The sequence below is a fragment of the Heterodontus francisci genome, chromosome 2 (genome assembly GCF_036365525.1).
Source record: "Heterodontus francisci isolate sHetFra1 chromosome 2, sHetFra1.hap1, whole genome shotgun sequence".
In the NCBI taxonomy this organism is placed as follows: domain Eukaryota; kingdom Metazoa; phylum Chordata; class Chondrichthyes; order Heterodontiformes; family Heterodontidae; genus Heterodontus; species Heterodontus francisci.
The window spans coordinates 144,816,550-144,839,117 of record NC_090372.1 but is presented as its reverse complement, the minus strand read 5'-3'; the positions used below and the strand labels follow the sequence as shown (position 1 = coordinate 144,839,117).

The 22,568-nt window shown below is 42.0% G+C and overlaps 1 protein-coding gene across 1 annotated transcript in view; it reads left to right on the top strand.

The window, feature by feature from the left end:
* stk17a (serine/threonine kinase 17a) overlaps window positions 1-22,568 on the top strand; it is a 91,632-nt gene that overhangs the window by 28,460 nt on the left and 40,604 nt on the right. The gene's annotated exons all lie outside the window — the stretch shown is intronic.

The window sequence follows — 22,568 nt, the reverse complement described above, 5'->3', positions numbered from 1 at the left end:
AATTGGAAATCAGGTTATCTACATAGATTGCAATGTGAATTCCATCTTTGTCATTCTCCCTATCTATACCTCTTGTGCATTTTATAACCGTACTTTTGACCTAGGTGACATCCTAGTGGAGTATTCCAAATTACAGAAAGGAAAGATTTTTTCACTTATCTAGTGCTTTCTCATGTCTGTAAGATATGTCAAAGCGCTTTACAACCAATCAATTGCTTTTGAATTGCCATCACTGTTATGTAGTAAAATGCAGCTGGTAATTTGTGTCACAGTCCCACAGACAAATGATTGAATGACCAAATAATCTCTCTGAGGGTGTTAGTTAAGGGATGTATATTAGCCAGGACATTGGCAAAACTACTACTTTCAGTAGGATCTTTTACATGCACCTTAGCAGCCAGTAGTGACTTTCTGTCCAAAAGGGCGCAGCTCTGACAATCTAATACATTGAAATCTCATCCCAGATAATGTGCTCAACTTCATCGTTAAACCCACAACTTTCTGAATGAGATAGTAGAGTGCTACCAAGCTGAGATTGGAAATAAAACAAGTTTGGCAAGTTAATTGAAGGAAACACACTTGTGGAATGCTTTCCTATGTTAATGGCACTTTATAAATGCAACTACTTGCTGTCTGACAGAATATGCAAGTTTACATTGGGAATTATTTTGTTCCTGTTCTATCACTTCGAACTAGAATGTGAGTTAAGTCAAAAACACACCAGCATATTGGGGTAGTGACTGATATGTGACTGGTTTAGATAGGATAGTGATAGAGAAAAAATAGAATGTACTTTACAGTCTGTGCAGGATAAGCTGTATCCAATTTTGGTAAATTATTGTTCATTAATCTAATATACAGATCTCTTTCCTGAAGGCACTTCACCTATTTGTTTTCCTGAAATTTTAATCAATTTTCATTTATAGTAATTGAGGTTTTTAAACACAGATTTGTTTTTCTTTAATGCTTCAGTGTTTTTGCAATTAGGTCTGATGCAAGTACAGAAAAAGATCATTGGGTATTTTTGAAACAATTTTTACCAAGTAAATATTTAATGCTGACATTTAATTTGTAATTAATTTTCTAAATTCGTTGAATCTGGATTTTTGTCTTTCTATCCAACTGTGCGGTACTGCTTCAGCAGAAATCGTAGAATATCAGCTCAGAAAATTGAAAGTTAATACTTGTGGCGTCTGATATTTCACTGTTAAAATAAGTGCTAGAACCTTACATGCAGATACTTTCTCAGTTTCTTTCATGTATAACAGCGGTGTCAATTTTTGTCTTTACCACCTGGATGTTGAGCATTGCCTGTTTGACCTTTTTAAATGCTGGGAAAACTACAAAGTTGTATCTACGAGGCATATTGGATGTCCTGAATTTGGGTTTCAGCTTAATTACTCGAGCCAGGCCACTCTGCTGTTCATAGTTTAATATGTTTAGAATGACAAAAATGGTCAAGCAAGGTCAATAGATTTGTCTGAAGTGCCAGTAATTGGTAATCAGGTAAAGGAAGTACTCTCCAAATAGAGGAAATACCCTGCAAATACCAGCTGAATCAGCAACTGTTCACAGCAGTTGCCACTATACCAAGCCACAAAAGTCAAGAACACAGGTGGGTAGGCAGAGATGCAGTTTCCCCTGCATTGACTGCAAGGACACCTTATCAAGCCTCAATTATACATCATAGGAATGATATAAAACAAATGGAAAATGTGCAGTGTAGGTTTACATAAGATATTGCCAGAAATGGAAAGGCTTGAGAAATAGTTTTTTTTTGCACTAGAGCTGTGAAAGGCTAATGGGAAACCTGATGGGGGGCTTCAGGATTATTAAAGACTATGAATGGGCAGCTAGTGATGTTTTATTTCTACTGGCTAGTGACATAGTAATGAGAGGGCACCAATTTAAGAGCATCACAAAAAATCAGTAAGTTAGAGAAAATTCTTTATGTTAAGGGTGGATAAAATGTGAAATTCTCTGTCACAACCTGTTGAGCAATATTCATAAATACTTTTTAAATGGAATTAAATAATTGGTGGAGAAGAGGACTATTAAAGTGTGGGAGTGAGGAGTTGAGTGGGATGAAATAGGAGGTTCATGGAGAAACACACTGGCACCAACTTGATGGGCTGAAGGGCCTATTTTATGTGCTGTAATATTCTGTGACTCCACCTTTAGGCCCAGCATAACAGCTTCATAGCTGGATACTAGCAGACAGTGAGCATATGTTATCGCTGATCCTTTGCTACAGCAAGCAATTAGGAAGGCAAGTGGTATGTTGGACTTTATTGCAAGGTGATTGGAGTACAAGAATAAGGAAGTTTTGCTACATTTGTACAGGGCTTTGGTGAGACCATACCTGAAGTACTGTGTGCAGTTTTGGTCTCCATATTTAAGGAGGGATATACTTGTATTGGAGGGGGTACAGCAAAAGTTTACTAGATTGTTTCTTGGGATGAGAGGTTTGTCCTATGATGAGAGGCTGAGTAAATTGGGCCTATACTCTTGCGTTTAGAAGAATGAGAGGTCATCGCATCGAAGCATACAAGATTCTGAAGGGACCTGACTGGCAGATGCTCAGAGGCTATTTCCCCGACTGGGGAATCTAGCACGTGGGGGCACAGTCTCAGGATAAGGGATCAATCATTTAGGACTGAGATGAGGAGAAATTTCTTCACTCAAAGGGTTGTGAATCTTTGGAATTCTGTATCCCAGATGTTTGTGGCTGCTCCATTGTTGAGTATATCTAAGGCTGAGATAGACAGATTTTTGGTCTCAGGGACTCAAAGGATATGGGGAGTAGGCAGGAATGTGGATTTGAAGCTGCGGATCAGCCATGATTGTATCGAATGGCCAAGCAAGCTCGAGGAGCCATATGGTCTACTCCTGCTCCTATTTATGTTCTTATGATCCATTGGTGATGGGAGATTTGTCAAGACTTTTTCTATTTTGATGCTATTTCCCTAAAGTTTGTTGGTCATTCCAGAGGATTTTCACCTTCCATGTTGGCATAGACTTCAGAAGTAATTTTAACCTCACCTGTCTGACGAGAGCTGAAGTGATCAGATCAGCTGGCTATTTTGCATCCTGCTTGAGTTTAATTTCTATTGACTTGGTATTAATTGGCGGTGGATCTGAACTTGTCATTTTCCCACCAGGTGGGTTAGGTTAAAATTACCCCTTTTTGAGTAGACCTTTTTTTGCATCCAAGTAACCTTTTTGGCATTCCGTGATAACTGAGTACCTCCAAATGAAATGGTCCCAAAATACAATTTTGTGGCAGCAAGTACAGTTTGTCCGAGTAAGGTTTGCAGAGTTATACAGCAATCGATTCTGTCCAATTTAAGGAATAATGTTTAGTCAGCATTTAATTTTTTTATTTGATTTTCATAAATTGAGTGCCAACTCTTTTTTTAAAAAAAGATCTGAACAGGTTAAACTGTTGCTTTATGAGTGTAGGGAGCTTAGCCACAACTGGTAAATATTTGTCCCATGGGTATGATAAAATGTTTAAGCAAAAGGTATGTGTATGTTTTGAATGGAACAAACTGAGTTATCCATTCATTCAAATTCAGAAACGTAATAGGAAAATGGGAACTTAGTAAAATTTGAATTATGGAGATTATTTGAACACAGCATGCTGTGTGCAGCTAACAAAAATAGGAAAACTTTGGAGAAGCCCAAGTGTGAAGAGAATTGGCAACAACATTCATGGAAACACGTTTGATGAACTGAACAACGTTTAATTGCACAAGCAAATCTTGAATTTTCTGCAAGCGTTTTTCATATAAACATGAGGCATTTATTTGAAAATATGTTTTAATCATCATATGGTTGCTTGAGTTGTTTTCTGCTGTTTGTGCTTGCTGATGTGTATTGTAAGAATTCCTTTCACAGCTTATTATCCATCTCCATGGAGATTAAATTGATCAATGCTCAGAGCATTCATTGTTTAAGCACTGTGGACAGAGCTTGATTTCTTTGGTGTCTCACATATGTTGGAGTAGCAGTTGTACAGCTGATTTTCTTTGAGAGGATGGTGGGCAAGTAATGGGTTAATTTTTCTCTTAGTTTAAATGGAAGCTGCAGCTAACCAGTTTGTTTGCATAAGCCTCTGTTCACATCCCTTTATGATTGAGGAAGCCCCGTCAGAATTTTTCCGGCAGAGAAACAAAAGGCACAAATCACGTCTTTTCATTAACAGATTTTGTAGTTAGACTGAAGCATAATAGAAGTAAAATAGAATTTAGTTGACCTTATATTTTTGGACATCTGCAATGAATAAGCTACCTTTTGTGTTTTCAGGACCCTGCATAGAACTATAAACAGAAAGCATGGAAAATATCTCTTCCATTTTAAGCCATTGAGTGTTCTTGACTAGTAATAGATTTTATAGAGAAATTAGACAGCACAGTCATGTAGTTTAATGGCTGCTTGGAGATCAAAAGTAGCATTACATCTGGCACATAAACTTGGCCTCATTGCTTGCTGGTTTCCTGCTGTGAATTCATTTATGTCACTGTGCTTTCAGCTGCACGTGACGGTAGTTGTTCATGGCCTAAAGCTGCTTTGACTAAAGAGGACCCTTCAGTTACCAAGGGCTCACTGTTTAGTTAGGACAGGATTGTATTCAGAACAAAACTTTCACTTGAGTGCAAATTGTTTTCCTAAGGGGAAGTTAGATTTTATTTTTCCACAGCGGGTTTGTGAGGGCTACTTTTTATAGAATTAGAGTTCAGTTCTTAATTCATGCCAAAATGAGCAAACCTTTTATGTTTTGTATGATGGATGACTCTGGATTACCCAATTTATGATTGAAGGACCACTTTTTAAAGGGGAGACAATAAAACCCTGTGAAGTAATTCTCAATAGTTTTATGTATTCTCTTTTGCTTTGGAATCTGTTTCATGCTGAGGAGTGTTTTCGTAAATTTGATCAAGGCAAACACAAATCCACTGGTGATTGCAAAATGGAGTTATTAAAAGTTGAGAGTTTGTTATTTATCCAGAATATTATGATCTTATTGGTTGTAAAAGACATTTGGTACACTTTTTTCCCCCCCAGAATACCTGTTCAATCTGTTTATAATATTTTGCAGATAAGTAATGGGACCTTTCTGGAGTATAAATTACAAATATTTGGATAAAATCAATTTTTTTACTCTCAATTCTCTTCTTGCTACCACTTTAAAGTGGGTCATGGGTTGATACAGTTCCTTGTTCCAGTATTCATGGAGCTGTCCTCAAGGGACTGATGCACATACCATAATCAAGTTTAAACATGTCACTCAGATTGCTTTATTTTCTAATATTATGATCCATTATGTTTCTGGTTTAGTCTGGCTTGAGTGCAGGTTGTTACCAAACCATTTGCTTTCACTTACCATTCAATCCTAATCTTCAATGAGCAATCATGCACGATATCAACAGTCTATCACATAATTCACTTCAGTTGTGTAGTTAACAGGAATATAATTGATCAGAAAGAATAAAAACCCATGTGCTTGAGAGCAATTATGGCTGAAGTTCAAATGAAACAAATGTGTGCAGCTGGTGCCATTTGGGATTTTCTTCTGAATTTTAGTTTGAGAATTTGAATGCACTCTGTATCTCTGGCTTAAACTTCTCTGTCTGGATTTCCTTGTGAAATGATAAAGTGGGAGTGGAGACTATGACTTGTGCTCACAAAGCCTTAATTAGTAGCATGCCAATAATGTTTTACTCTGTTTGTATCTTTCTGGCCATTCTTAATACAGTTCCTCCAGGGCCACTTGGCTGCAGACCTCATTACTGCCTTGGTCTAAACATGGATAAAAGAGCTCAATTCCAGAGGCGAGGTGAATGACTTCCCTTGACATCAAAGAAGCATTTGACCAAGTGTAGCATCGAGGAACTCTAGCAAAATTGAAGACCATGGGAATCGGGGGAAACTCTCCACTGGTTGGCGTCATACCTAGCACAAAGAAAGGTAGTTGTTGTTGGAGGCCAATCATCTCAGCCCCAGGGCATTGCTGCAGGAATTCCTCAGGGTTGTGTCCTAGGCCCAACCATTTCCAGCTGCTTCATCAATGACCTTCCTTCCATCATAAGGTCAGATGTGGGGATGTTCACTGATGATTGCACAGTGTTCAGTACCATTCACAATTCCTCAGAACTGAACCAGTCTGTATCCATATGCAGCAAGAGTTGGACAACATTCAGGTTTGGGCTGATAAGTGGCAAGTAACATTCATGCCATTCAAGTGCCAGGCAATGACCATCTCCAAAAAGAGAGAATCCAACTATCTACTCTTCATTCAAAGACATTGCCATCACTGAATTCCCCCATTAACATCCTGAGAGTTACCATTGTTGTGTTACTGGGTTCTTCACACAAACTTACCAATTACACTGATGTCTCATGGCATCAGTTCAAATATGGGCAAGGAAATGTCCTGCTGATTACCACCTACCGCCCTCCCTCAGCTGATGAGTCAGTATTCCTCCATGTTGAACATCACTTGGAGGAAGCACTGAGGGTGGCAAGTGCGCAGAATGTACTCTGGGTGGGGGACTTCAATGTCCATCACCAAGAGTGGCTTGGTAACACCACTACTGACCGAGCTGGCTGAGTCCTAAAGGACATAGCTGCTAGACTGGGTGTGCAGCAGGTGGTGAGGGAAAAACATACTTGACCTCGTCCTCGCCAATTGGCCTGCCGCAGATGCATCTGTCCATGACTGTATTGGTAGGAGTGACCATCGCACAGTCCTTGTGGAGACGAAGTCCCGCCTTCACATTGAGGATTCTGTCCATCGTGTTGTGTGGCACTATCACTGTGCTAAATGGGATAGATTTAAAACAGATCTAGCAATGCAAATCTGGGCATCCATGAGGCCATCAGCAGCAGCAGAATTGTACTCAATCACAATCTATAACCTCAAGGCCTGGCACTTACTCCACTCCACCATTACCATCAAGCCAGGAGACCAACCCTGGTTCAATGAAGAGTGCCAGAGGGCATGCCAGGAGCAGCACCAGGCATATCTCAAAATGAGGTGTCAACCTGGTGAAGCTACAACACAGGACGACATGCGTGCCAAACTGCATAAGCAGCATGCAATAGACAGAGCTAAGCGTTCCCATAACCAACGGATCAGATCTAAGCTCTGCAGTCCTGCCACATCCAGCCATGAATGGTGGTGGACAATTAAACAACTAACTGGAGGAGGTGGCTCCACAAATATCCTCATCCTCAATGATGGGGGAGCCCAGCACATCAGTGCAAAAGTTAAGGCTGAAGCATTTGCAACAATCTTCAGCCAGAAGTGTCAAGTTGATGAACCATCTCTGCCTCCTCCTGAAGTCCCCAGCATCACAGATGCCAGACTTCAGCCAATTCGATTCACTCCGCGTGATATCAAGAAACGACTGAAGGCACTGGATACTGCAAAGGATATGGGCCCTGACAATATTCCAGCAATAGTAGTTTAGTTTAGTTTAGTTTAGAGATACAGCACTGAAACAGGCCCTTCGGCCCACCGAGTCTGTGCCGACCATCAACCACCCATTTATACTAATCCAACACTAATTCCATATTCCTACCACATCCCCACCTGTCCCTATATTTCCCTACCACCTACCTACCTATACTAGGGGCAATTTACAACTGAAGACCTGTGCTCCAGATCTTGCCACACCCCTAGCCAAACTGTTCCAGTACAGCTACAACACTGGCATCTACCCTGTAATGTGGAAAATTGCCCAGGTATGTCCTGTACACAAAAGGCAGGACAAGTCCAACCCGGCCAATTACCGCCCTATCAGTCTACTCTCAATCATCAGTAAAGTAATGGGAGGGGTCATCAGCAATGCCATCAAGCGGCACTTGCTTAGCAATAACCTGCTCGGTGACGCTCAGTTTGGGTTCCACCAGGGCCACTCAGCTCCTGACCTCATTACAACCTTGGTTCAAACATGGACAAAAAAGCTGAACTCAAGAGGTGACTCCCCAAAGCCTGTCATCTATCTACAAGGCACAAGTCAGGAGTGTGATGCCCTTGACATCAAGGCAGCATTTGATCAAGTATGGCATCAAGGAGCCCTAGCAAAACTGAGGTCAGTGGGAATCGGGGAAGACTCTCCGCTGGTTGGAGTCATACCTAATGTAAAGGAAGATGGATGTGGTTGTTGAAGGTCAATCATCTGAGCTCCAGGACATCACTGCAGGAGTTCCTCAGGGTAGTGTCCTCGGCCCAACCATCTTCAGCTGCTTTAATCAACGACCTTCCTTCAATCATAAAGTCAGAAGTGGGGATGTTCGCTGATGATTGCACAATGTTCAGCATCATTTGTGACTCCTCAGATTATGAGCAGTCCGTGTAGAAATGCAGCAAGACCTGGATAATATCCAGGCTTGGGCTGATGAGTGGCAAGTAACATTCGCGCCACACAAGTGTCAGACAATGACCATCTCCAACGAGAGAGAATCGAACCATCTCCTCTTGACATTCAATGGCATTATCATAGCTGAATCTCCCACTATCAACATCCTAGGGGCTACCATTGACCAGAAACTGAACTGGAGTAGCCATATAAATACCGTGGCTACAGGAGCAGGTCAGAGATTAGGAATCCTGCAGCGAGTAACTCACCACCTGACTCCCCAAAGCCTGTCCACTATCTACAAGGCACAAGTCAGGAGTGTAATGCAATACTCTCCACTTGCCTGGATGGGTGCAGCTGCAATAACGCTCGGGAAACTCGACATGTTCCAGGATAAAACAGCCTGCTTGATTGGCACCCCATCCATAAACATTCACTCGCTCCACCACCGACGAACAGTGGCAGCAGTGTGTACCATCTACAAGATACACTGCAGTAACGCACCAAGGCTCCTTAGACAGCACCTTCCAAACCCGCACCCTGTACCAACTAGAAGGACAAGGGCAGCAAATGCATGGGAACACCACCACCTGCAAGTTCCCCTCCAAGTCACACACCATGCTGACTTGGAACTATATCGCCGTTCTTTCACTGTCGCTGGGTCAAAATCCAGGAACTCCCTTCCTAACAGCATGGTGGGTATACCTACCCCACATGGACTGCAGCGGTTCAAGAAAGCAGCTCACCACCACCTTCTCAAGGGCAATTAGGGATGGGCAATAAATGCTGGCCTAGCCAGCGACGCCCACATCCCATGAATGAATATTAAAAAAACCTCTGACTCTAAACGTGACTCTTGGTACTTCTAAAACATTTAAATTTTACCAAGAAGAACACAAACCATTATTTTTGGAACTCATTTGTTGATCAGGTGCTTCCTGCTATCCTATCAGCTAGTAAGGCAGAAGCTTCCCTTGACATTAAGGCAGCATTCTCCTGCGTATGGCAACAAGGGGCCATGAAAAAATTCATTGAACTCGGAGGGTTGAAGGGAAAATTGTCCAGTGGCTGGAGGTGTATCTGATGACACAAAGGGAGATGGTTGTGTTTGGAGATTAGTTACTGTAGCCCCAAGACATCACTGCAAGAGTTTGCCATGGAAATTAGGTGAGGATGTTAAAGGTTATAGAACCTAGACGAGTAGATTGAGTTAAGATTCAGATCTGCCATGATCTATTTGAATAGTGGAACAGGCTTGAGGGGCTGAGTGGCTCACTCCTATAACTGTGTTCCAAAAGTGTCCGCAGTCCAAATATGTTCAGTTGCTTCATCAGTGACCTTCCTTCTGTTATAAGACCGGGTTTAGGGCTGGCACTAATAATTCCAGAGTGTTTAGTTAAATTCAAAATTCCTTAAATAATGAAGCAGCCACAGCCAGCCTATCGAACTACCTTGATAACATCCAGGCTTGGGCTAGCAAGGGACAGGAAACATTAGCAGTATGTAATGACCATCTTGACAAGAGAGTGCCCAGCCATCCCAACTGTACTTCCAGTTGCAACACTGTTGTCTGGTCCCTGGCCATTTGTGGGTCATCATTGACCATATCATCACCTTGGCTTCAAGATCAGGGCCAAGTCTGTTGTTACGAACAGGTGAGAAAGGGGTCTAGGGGTTCCCTCTCAGCCTTTTCCTGGTTTGACCGTAACAGGGTTTAATTTTTAAAACACTGTTTTTAGCTTCCCCTCAGTGAATCCTTGTTCACTGCTCTCCAATTATAATGGCAAAGAAATCAACCGGACAGGTTTTCTTAGATTTAAACAAGAATGGTGTAAGTTTATTAACCTTAAAATTCTAAATCGGTTAAAACTACTAAAAAATACACGACGCGACCATGCTAGCTGGCATGCATACGCAATGAACACCCACGCAGATAGAGACAGAAAAGGAGAAAGAATCAAGGGGAAAGGTTTGAAGCAATAGCTGAAGTTCATTTACTGTCTTTTGAGTTTGATGTAAAGTCTTTGATTGCAGTTCGATCTTGCCATCTTGTTGGGGCCCAGTACATTTTCAAACTTGTTTCAATGGTTTTCTGTCTTGAAATTCAGTTGCAGTTTCTTCTTTTTGTGAGAGCGAAAGAGAGAGCACGAGACAGGGAGATGCTGTCTTCCTTCAAGTTCAGTTGCAGTCTGACTTTATCATTGGACCTTGCAACTACCAGCATGGTGGAAGGTGAACTAGATGGACGTTGGTCTTTTTTGTCTAGCAGTTCCTATGTTCCTATTATTTCCCTCACACTTCATGACACAAGGGAGATATGTTGTTGCATTCTGATTACAGACAGGCAATTCATCTGTCTAGAAACGTTGAAGATGACTCAACGAAGGAAACTGCGCAGATTAAAATTCCATGCTCTGTAGGCTTCAGTTTAAAAGTTTCTCAGCAAAATTAGCATCAGAGTTCTCTTCAAGCCCTGATTCCTGCCTCTGCCCTCTTCCCTGTGGCTCCTAGTTCTCTTACTTGCATGGCACATGCATTCCACTTCAAACTTTAGAAAAGGGGGTGCCTGATACTTTCAGAGATTTAATTGTTAGAAACTAAAGGGAAAATTGTAACCAAACCTGCCAGGCAGGAAATGGATGGTTCATATCAGATGCCTATTTTACCTTCTATTGACTTCCATGAGGAGGAAAATCAAGCAGGGTGTAAAATGGATGGTCAATTCACACCATGGGGCAAACTAGGTTAAAATATCCTCATTCCTCAAGTTTTTTTGTTCTAGAAAAATTTAGTTAGATTTTCAATTCTCCGAGGTGTGTTTAAATATGATACACTCCGCCCTTATATCCAACTGCTATCCCACAGTTATAAACCATGATATGCAGTCCTTTGTATTAATTACTGAACATTCTGATGGCAGATGTGCTTGTGGCTCCTGTGTGGATTACTTTTGCTGCAATAGATCGACCTACCTAAATTCAAAACTCGCTTCATGCTTGAAATTGTTAAAGCATTATATAAATAGCTAAATCCGTGTGTTGCAAACACTAGAACTAAAATTGCAACACAGTAGAGCAATTTTAACTCCTTAAGAGTGGGTGGTAAAGGTAAAAATTTAAAACTTTCCAAACCTGACCCCAGCCCACCCACTTCTGGTTTTAACAGAGGTGGGTTGGGCAACCAATCTGCCGTTAGGCAGGTTGGTACCTGAAGTCTTCTTAAAACTGCATTTTTATTTTTAACACAGGGCAAGTGGGATTCCCAGGCCTCGGGGAATCTCTGAGGTGGATCCTTGAGATAAGTGCAATCGTTGTACAGCCAGGAGGGGCAGGAGTGTTTCCTCTGTCCCAACTAATTTACCTCCGAGCGATCATACCCCCACAATTGGCTGACCCTCCCCCACCACCGCTATGGCCACATGAAGCATTAACTCCTTGCTGGATACAATTCTGTGGGAACCCTTTGAAGCTCTGCACAAAGCCATTATTCACATGTAAGCCTCAATGAAGAATGTTGGTAGACTAAGCCACAGTGGGGACATTGCAACTAAGTCAGAGTCCAGGTCCAGTCTTGTTCTATCCAACATCTACAGGTTCACACTTCCAGTAGTATCAGGATTGGAAACAGTGGACCTTCCTTCCTGCCCCTACTCCATTTGTGGCATCTCAATTGCTATTCTGCCCAAGATCAAACTCAACACTGGCCAGGGGTCAAACCTGAAACCTTCCTGGTATGTAAGACTCAGCTACTCAATGTTGTAGATGCTAAGCCTTTCCGGGAGCAAAGATGGGCCTCGATAAAGAGTTAATATCAGCAGTTTATTTTTTTTTTAAATCAACTTTTAGCAAGAATATATCTAAGCAGTGCTAAATTGTATATAGCTGTGACTATCACGTACTTAAGTATCTGGTGTGTTTCCAGTGTGAGCATTTGTAAGGTTTGTGCTATATTTTAGTGTGGGTTTGGATAAAATACTGAAATTTAAGTTCTGAAGAAATATTTTTCATTGCAAATTATTTTTAGCATTTCATTGTAGCTTACTGCGAGTTGACAATTTGCTGTGGAAAATATTCAATATACATTGTAAAGTTCACAGGTTGCATGCAATGCTTAGAGGACACAGTAAAGGGCTGAGGGAAGATGCTCACAAGCAGCAAGTGTGTGAGCAGTACAACCCCAGGCCATTGTTGCTGCTATTTGAATCCTGTTGTGTGTCTTGTTTGTACACTATATTGCAAGATAACCTATGCCTTCATTCTGTGATGGAAGGTTGTTGCACGTTCGGTTACAGTTGATGTACTGCAATGGAGGTTGCTTGATAGATAGTTCAATGTGAAAAGAAACTGGTTTGTATGCTTACCACAGAGAATTATGAAAAGAGCAGGCAATTTTATTTTTAAAAGCTTCAAGAATTGTAATTGGCGTAAATATTCAGATGATGGAGAAAAGTTTAAAAGGCAACTAATATTGGATGTGCATGTGTACTCATCATGCAATAGGTGTGATTTTAGTTATCAATAAATAGATTTTGACAGTAAACCATTTTAAACCACCAGTGTTCGGTGTGTGGTATAAAGTAATGTATTGAGATGTTCAGATGATGTGATGAACCAGTTGCAATTCACGGGGTCAGGCTTACTCTGCCTTTGGTGCCTTACAGTGCAATGGAGAGCAGAATTGTGGAAATTCTATCATGTAATCTATACTGCAGTGATTCTAGTTTTATCTCACTTCAGGTTAAAGGACAGGGACAGTCTTGCAGTTATATAGCACCGTCCACCTCCTCAGGATGACCCAAAGAACTGCACAGCCAATTAATTATTTGAAGTATGATCACTGTTAATAGGCAAAGAACCCACAATCAGCAATGATTTTAAATGACCAGTTTATCTGTTTTAGTGGTGTTAATTAAGGATAAATGTTGGCTGGGGCACTGGAAAATCTTCCCCACTCTTCGAGTAGTGCCACAGAATCCTTTTAATGTTCACCTGAATAAAGCAGACTTAAATGTTTCGTCCGAAAGACAGGCTGCATAGCATTGGATAGTTTTTCATTGTTGCAGTATTTTAGGGAGATAATTGCAATGAAGTAATTTTTTAAGTAAGCAATATAATAAGAATATGGAATCTTCTAATATATCATACTTTAAAGAAGTTTACACAAGGACAATTTTTGGAGTATTTTCAACATGCTTTAAAAAATTTACAATGTACCGCCATCTCCAATTCTCATCACAGGGCTAATACAATTCTACTTTTAACTGTTATGTAGCCAATTATTCAGTTGAGCTAATATGCTGTGTAATTCAGATGCCTCAGTTTATGGCTGTGTTTGTTGTGAACAACATTTGTTGGTTTTGACCCACTTAAAGGTGAGTTACGTTTCTGAATTCCTTTTTTCTTGCTTACGGTGAGATGTTAAGCCAAAACCCTATCTGCCTGTTCAGGTGGACAAAAGATCCCAGGGCACTATTTAAAGAAGAACAGGGTGTTCATCTTGTGTCCTAGTCAAAATCCCTTCCTCAATAAATGCCATCAAAGCAGATTAACATCATTTATCTCATTTAAAGTTTACAAGATCTTACTGTGAGAAATTGAATTTGCCTACACTCCTAATATATCACAGGCTGTGAAGCACTTTTTGACATCTTGAATGTGTGCAAGGTGGTGTATATAAAAAAAAAAATGAGAGGATATGGCAGACAACTGATTTAATCATTCACCATCAGATCTGGCTCGACCACATAAGGCATTGATGGGACCTGCTCTTGTCTGCTAAAACTGCTCACTATTCCCAGGATTATCCTGGAATGCAAAGATAACCCTCGCTTCCTTTATCTGCTGCAAACCATCTTCTTAAAACCCTATCCCCTGTCTCCAATAATAAGTGTGAGGAGCTCATGAACGACTTTGTCATTAAGATCAAGGCCATCCAATCAGTTGCCTCTGCTCCGTCCCTCCCTACCACTAGCCCACTGGACCAAATGTCCTCTAAAGCTCCACCCTGCCATTGCCATGAACTTGCATCTTTCTCTTGTTTTCTCTGTCTCCCCTCATGTCCTCTCCAAGCTCATCTTGTCTATGAGATCCACCTGCTGTTCCCTCAATCCTATTCCCACTAAACCGCTGCCACCCAATGTTCCCTCCTGATCCCCATTTTAGTCAATATTGTTAATGGTTCTCTTCGGGTGTTGTCCCTTTCTCCTTTTAAATCTGTCATCATTCCCCCACCCCCCAACTCTGCCTTGAAAATACCAACCTTTGACCCCACTGTCCTTGCAAACTATCTCCTCAAGTTGAACCTTCCTTTGCTCTCAAGTCCTTGAATGTGTTGTCGCCTCCCAAATTTGTGCCCGTCTTTCCCAGAACTCCTTATTTGGATTCCTCCAATCAGGTTTCCACACCTGCCACAGTACCGAAACAGCACTTATCAAGGTCACAGGCGACATCCTTTGTGACCGAGATAAAGGTAGATTTTCCTCCCTTGTCCTTCTTAGCCTGTCTGCCGCCTTTGACACATTTGGCCTCACCATTCTCTTCCAACACCTCTTCACTGTTTGCCACCTTGGTGGGACAACTCTTGCCTGGCTCCATTCTTAGCTATTTAATCCCTTAATCATGCCTTCGTTACCGCAAGACTTGACTATTCCAACACACTCCTGGCTGGTGTCTCACATTCTACGCTCCGTAAACTCGAGGTTATCCAAAACTCTGCTGCCTGTGTCCTAACTTGCACCAAATCCAATTCATAAGAACATAGGAACATAGGAGCAGGAGTAGGCCATTCAGCCCATCGTGCCTGCCCTGCTATTCAATAAGATCATGGCTGATCATCCACTTCAATGCCTTTTTCCCACACTATCCTCATTTCCCTATATATCATTGGTATTTTAAAAATCTTTCAATCTCTGCTTTAAACATACTCAATGACTCAGCTTCCATAGCCCTCTTGGGTAGAGAATTCCAAAGATTCACAGCCCTCTGAGTAAAGAAATTTCTCCTCATCTCTGTCCTAAGTGGCTCTCCCCTTGTTTTGAAATTGTCGCCTATTACCCGGGCCTCGCTGGCCTACATTGGCTCCTACTCAAGCAATGTCTTGATTTTAAAGTTCTGATCCTCATTTTCAAATCTTTCCATGGCCACTCCCAGATGTCTGCGTTCGTTTAATTTTGTCCTCCTGGCCATCCTTGATTTTAATTGTTTCACTATTGGCTGTGCCTTCAGTTGCCTAGTTCCTAAGCTCTTGAATTTCCTCCCTTGACCTTTCTGCCTCTCTACCTCTCTTTTCTGCTTTAAGACACTGATTAAAACCTATCTCTTTGACCAAACTTTTGGTCATCTGCCCTAATATCCTCCTTATGTGGTTCGGTGTCCTATTTTGTTAATGATCCTGTGAAGCACCTTGGGACATTTTATTATGTTAAAGGTGCTATATAAATATAAGTTGTTGCTTCTTCAAATGTACATTTGTAAATAGCAAACCAGTTGTTTTTAATTGCAGTGGCAGTCTTGTCCTGTGCCTAGTCTCAGACCATACAGTACTTTGATAAATAGAAAAGAACAAAGATATGATTGTCATCTTGTAGCTCTTTTTGATTTTTCAAATTTATTTTTCAGTAACAATATAAGACCTAGAAAATTTAGCATAGTACTCCTCTGCAGCATTGGCTTATAAAAGTGGCCCCTGCTGCAGTACCATTTTTTTTAAATAGCAGTGGTCCAGAAACTCTTAAAAAGCATGCCTACTGCATTTACTGTAGCTCTGCCTGTCCCATAGAGATAACAGGGGCTTAACCTTTGTTCTTTCTTTCACTTTATTCAGTGGCTTGTCTAAGATGTCTATATTCTGGTTTAAATAAACATGTACCAAAAGTCTATTAAAGGGCAGAACCCACTCACTAACTGTTGCAATTTCTAATAGATCTTTAACATGGTAAAACATTTCAAATACAGTACTAAAATTCTTTACCTGGAAGCATTACTGAAAAAGAAAAGCCACAGTTCTGAAGCCATCCTTCACTGTATGATGGATGAATATTCAAATTTAAATCTGAGGTACCCCAGCCAAATGGTCAGCTCAGTGTTCAATTTTTGGATTTTGGATCCACCTTTTCTTTGGCCTCCTTATCTCGAGAGACAATGGATATGCGCCTGGAGGTGGTCAGTGGTGTGTGGAGCAGCACCTGGAGTGGCTATGAAGGCCAATTCTGGAGTGACAGGCTCTTCCACAGGTGCTGCAGAAAAATTTGTTTGTCGGGGCTGTTACACAGTTGGCTCTCCCATTGTGCGTCTCTTTTTTTCCTGCCAACTGCTAAGTCTCTTCGACTCGCCACACTTTAGCCCCGCCTTTATGGCTGCCCACCAGCTCTGGCAAACGCTGGCAACTGACTCCCACGACTTGTGATCAATGTCACAGGATTTCATGTCGCGTTTGCAGAGGTCTTTAAAGCGGAGACATGGACGGCCGGTGGGTCTGATACCAGTGGCGAGCTCGCTGTACAATGTGTCTTTGGGGATCCTGTCATCTTCCATGCGGCTCACATGGCCAAGCCATCTCGAGTGCCGCTGACTCAGTAGTGTGTATAAGCTGGGGATGTTGGCCGCCTCGAGGACTTCTGTGTTGGAGATACGGTCCTGCCACCTGATGCCAAGTATTCTCCGGAGGCAGCGAAGATGGAATGAATTGAGACGTCACTGTTGGCTGACATACGTTGTCCAGGCCTCGCTGCCATAGAGCAAGGTACTGAGGGCACAGGCTTGATACACTCGGACTTTTGTGTTCCGTGTCAGTGCGCCATTTTCCCACACTCTCTTGGCCAGTCTGGACATAGCAGTGGAAGCCTTTCCCATGCGCTTGTTGATTTCTGCATCGAGAGACAGGTTACTGGTGATAGTTGAGCCTAGGTAGGTGAACTCTTGAACCACTTCCAGAGCGTGGTCGCCAATATTGATGGGTGGAGCATTTCTGACGTCCTGCCTCATGATGTTCGTTTTCTTGAGGCTGATGGTTAGGCCAAATTCATTGCAGGCAGCCGCAAACCTGTCGCTGAGACTCTGCAGGCACTCTTCAGTGTGAGATGTTAAAGCAGCATCGTCAGCAAAGAGGAGTTCCCTGATGAGGACTTTCCGTACTTTGAACTTCGCTCTTAGACGGGTAAGGTTGAACAACCTGCCCCCTGATCTTGTGTGGAGGAAAATTCCTTCTTCAGAGGACTTGAACGCATGTGAAAGCAGCAGGGAGAAGAAAATCCCAAAAAGTGTGGGTGCGAGAACACAGCCCTGTTTCACGCCACTCAGGATAGAAAAGGGCTCTGAGGAGCCACCATGTTGAATTGTGCCTTTCATATTGTCATGGAATGAGGTGATGATACTTAGTAGCTTTGGTGGGCATCCAATCTTTTCTAGTAGTCTGAAGAGACCACGTCTGCTGACGAGGTCAAAGGCTTTGGTGAGATCAATGAAAGCAATGTAGAGGGGCATCTGTTGTTCGCGGCATTTCTCCTGTATCTGACGAAGGGAGAACAGCACGTCAATGGTCGATCTCTCTGCACGAAAGCCACACTGTGCCTCAGGGTGGACGCGCTCGGCCAGCTTCTGGAGCCTGTTTAGAGCGACTCGAGCAAAGACTTTCCCCACTATGCTGAGCAGGGAGATTCCACGGTAGTTGTTGCAGTCACTGCGGTCACCTTTGTTTTTATAGAGGGTGATGATATTGGCATCGCGCATGTCCTGAGGTACTGCTCCCTCGTCCCTGGATCCACCAGAGCTGTCTCTATTAACACTTCAAGACCTGCAATATATTTTGTCATAAGATTTTAAAACACAGTGGTTCAGCAAACTGGGACTTCAACTGTAGCACCATGGAATGGAGGCTTGCCTGTTTAGTTCTCTTCTGTTCTTCTGAATTTGTGATATCTCCTCAGCTTTCTACAGGGAACAAAAAGAAACTTAGTGAGGAGAGTTCTCCTATGTGTTCCCTTGCGATTTCATGAGTAGCAGAGAATGAAAGTAGTAAAGTCTGCTAAAGCAGTAAAGAAGTTGCAGAAGGAGCTAGACAATGGTCATAAGTGGGCGGAGCTATGGCAGGTGAAATTTAGTGCGGATACGTGAAAAATCTTGTTTAATGGAAGGAAAAAGTGAGGACGCGCCTGGTGTACAATGTGCATTTTTAGCTTCTACTTTATAGAAGGGTGTTGAGGCAATAGAGATCACAGCTCAAATATAAATAAAGACTTGAAAAATTGGGGATGCTTTTGTTAGAACAGAGGAAGTTGTGGAGTGATTTGATAAAGATGTTTAAAGTTATGATTGGATGTGACCAGGTCGGTAGAAACGGACTGTTTCTAGTAGATAAAGGATTTAAAGCAAGTATTGTCATGCAGACACACCACCTGCCGCGAATGCGGCATATTAATTTTGGCACATGAACATTGATTTTAAACTGCTGCTGGAGTGAAGAAATGACTTGTTAAAAAATCACCAGATACTTGGCTGGAAGGACATTTGCATACTAAAAGATGCTGCTTGTAGAGACAAAGGACTATTCCCTCTTCCAATTAACCCAAATGGATTTTGATCACCAGACATTGACGGTGTAAGGAAGCACATTCCAGGGCCTGCTAAAATGATACATTCTCAAGGCTGGGACTGGTTAAACCAGCTGGTCACATGACTAACTGGTTGGTCCAGGTTTTTTTGAACTAGCCATAGATTGAACTGAGAGAGACTGTTTGCTCCTGGACTGAGAGGACCTCTTCTGTCTGCTCCCAACTCTTTCTCACGGAACTCCAAATCCACTGAAGACACGTGAACCTCAAGAGAGAAAAGTCTCCTACATTGAACAAGGTTTAAGAAGAATATTGGGCCCCAATGAAAAGCAAGACCTACCTACAATCAAGGACTCTAACGCGAGCTCTAAGAACAGTACAAAAACCATCTTCAGATATTGCCTGAAACTTTTCCTTTTTATTTCTTCAGTTTTCTGTCTCTATCTGCATGTGTGTATTGCGTGTGCATGCTAGCGTGGGCACGTCGCGTATCCTTAGGTGTTAATGAATTAGAGTTTAAGTTTAATAAAGTTCAACTTTTCTTCTTTAAATCTAAGAACCTGTTTGGCTGGTTTCTTTGTCTTATAATTGGAAAGCAGTGAACAAGGATTCACCAAGGGGGAGCTAAAAACACTGTGTTTAAAATTAAACCCTGTTACGGTAAGACCAGGTGAAGGCTGGGAGGGAGCCCTAGACCCCTTTCTCACCTGGTCGTAACAGTATACATAGATATAAGACGAACAGGTTTAGAACCGAGAACACAAGCTCTTTTTTGTTTACACAGGGCTGTGAGGCTGTGGAATGCACCACTGGAATTAGTGATTGAAGCAGAGAGCATCTCTACATTTAAAATATTAGACAGGTGGTTGAAGGAAAAGGGACTAAAAGGATATGAAAAGAGAGCAGCAACATGGATTAAGACTGTTACTCATGTGGAAGATAAACACCAACAGAGACTGTTTGGACTGAGTGTCCTGTTTCCTTGTAATTTCCATGTAGCAGTCAGTTCTAAATTGGGAATAAATTGAATTTTGCTTGTATCACATTTGTGAATGTGTATTTTAATGTAATTTTGAATTTGAATAGCCAGTAATGTTACATTCCTTTTAACTTCTGGTTGAGTTTGCAGTAAGACTTATTCCTAAATAGGCTAGTTTGTGTTTTCCTTGCTTGAGCTAGTAGGCACGTAATTGGGCTTCTGAAAAGTTAGTGCAAACCCACAAAAAACCTGTGCAGCTATTCAAAAAATTTAACTAGGATGTTACTTCAGTTTTTCTACAAATTATGGGTTCAGTCACTTGCAATATAAATGACAACCTTGGTGACAGCCACATCAAGCTGCAGAAGTTAAAAGCATGCTTTGAATTTAACTTCCATCTGATGCATTTAAACTTGCATAGTAAAACTTTTTCCCTTTCCCCACTTCTGCAGTTTTTCATCTGACACAATCACTGATGTAGTCAGTAGCCTAAACAGTATGACCTTTTCATATCCATCATTGCTTATTATTAATGCAAGTGTAACAGTATCACAGTAGACAAAGATGCAATCAATTTTCATTTACTATTGAATTCCACAAACCAGCCTTCATTATGCCCAATGAAGGAGGAATAGAAACTCAACTAACTTGAAACTTTTACTAAAAGGCAATGTAAATTATTTTGTTTCTAAACTGGGCTTAATATTTCTTTAATTCAGTGTTATAGTGGTACGTTTCTACAATGGTCCTCTCCTAATGTGTGTGTAGGCTTTCGATAAGGTCCCACATAGATTAGTGTGCAAAATTAAAGCACATGGGATTGGAGGTGAGGTACTGACATTGATAGAGAACTGGTTAGCTGACAGGAAATAAAGAGTAGGAATAAGCAGGTCTTTTTCCGACTGGCAGGAAGTGATTAGTGGGGTAAACGTAGAAACATAGAAAATAGGAGTAGGTGTAGGCCATTCGGCCCTTCGAGCCTGCTCCGCCATTCGTTATGATCATGGTTGATCATCTAATTCAGTAAACTGTTCCCGCTTTTGCCTCATATCCTTTGGTCCCTTTAAACCCAAGAGCTATATCTAACTCCTTCTTGAAAACATACAATGTTTTGGCCTCAACTGCTTTCTGTGGTAGCGAATTCCACAGACTCACCACTCTCTGGGTGAAGAAATCCCTCCTCATCTCAGTCTTAAATGGTTTACCCCGTATCCTTGGACTATGACCCCTTGTTCTGGTCCCCCCACCATCGGGAACATCCTTCCTGCATCTACCCTGTCAAGTCCTGTTAGAATTTTATAGGTTTCTGAGATCCCCCCTCACTCTTCATAACTCCAGCGAATATAATCCTAACCGACTCAATCTCTCATCATATGTCAGTGCCGCCATCCCAGGAATCAGTCTGGTAAACCTTTGCTGCACTTCCTGTATAGCAAGAACATCCTTCCTCAGATAAGGAGACCAAAACTGCACACAGTATTCCAGGTGTGGCCTCACCAAGGCCCTGTATAATTGCAGCAAGACATCCCTGCTCCTGTACTCTAATCCTCTCGCTATGAAGGCCAACCTGCCATTTTCCCCTTTTACCACCTGTTGCACCTGCATGCTTACTTTCAGCGACTGGTATACGAGAACGCTCAGGTCTCATTGCCTATTCCCCCCCTCTCAGTTTATAGCCGTTCAGATAATCTGCCTTCCTGTTTTTGCTACCAAAGTGGATTTATCCACATTATACTGCATTTGCCCACTCACTCAACTTGTCCAAATCACCCTGAAGCCTCTCTGCATCCTCCTTACATCTCACCCTCCCACCCAGTTTTGTGTCATCTGCAAATTTGGAGATATTACATTTAGTTCCCTCATCTAAATCATTAATATATATTGTGAATAGCTGGGGTCCTAGCATTGATCCCTGCGGTACCCCACTAGTCATTGCCTGCCATTCGGAAAAAGATCCGTTTATTCCTACTCTTTGTTTCCTGTCTGCCAACCAATTTTCTATCCATTGTAATGCACTACCCCCAATCCCGTGCGCTTTAATTTTACATGCTAATCTCTTATGTGGGACTTTGTCGAAAGGGTACCGCAGGGATCAGTGCTAGGACCCCAACTATTCACAGTATATATTAATGATATAGTTGAGGGAATTAAATGTAATATATCCAAGTTTGCAGATGACACAAAGCCGGGTGGGAGTGTGAGCTGTGAGGAGGATGCAGAGAAGCTAGTAAGATTTGGACAGGTTGAGTGAGTGGGCAAATACCTGGCAGATGCAGTATAATGTGGATAAATGTGAGGTTATCCACTTTGGTGGCAAAAACAGAAAGGTTGATTATTATCTGAACGGCGATAGATTGGGAAAGGGTGCGGTGCAGTGAGACCTGGATGTCCTTGTGCACCAGTCGCTGAAAGCAAGCATGCAGGTGCAGCAGACAGTTAAGAAGGCAAATAGTAGGTTGGCCTTCATAGTGAGAGGATTCGAGTACAGGAGCAAGCATGTCTTGCTGAAATTATACAAGGCCTTGGTGAGACCACATCTGGAGTATTGTGTGCAGTTTTGGTCTCCTTATCTGAGGAAGGATGTTCTTGCTATGGGGGGAGTGCAGTGAAGGTTCACCAGACTGATTCCTGGGATGGCAGGACTGATGTATGAAGAGAGATTGGGTCGATTAGGCTT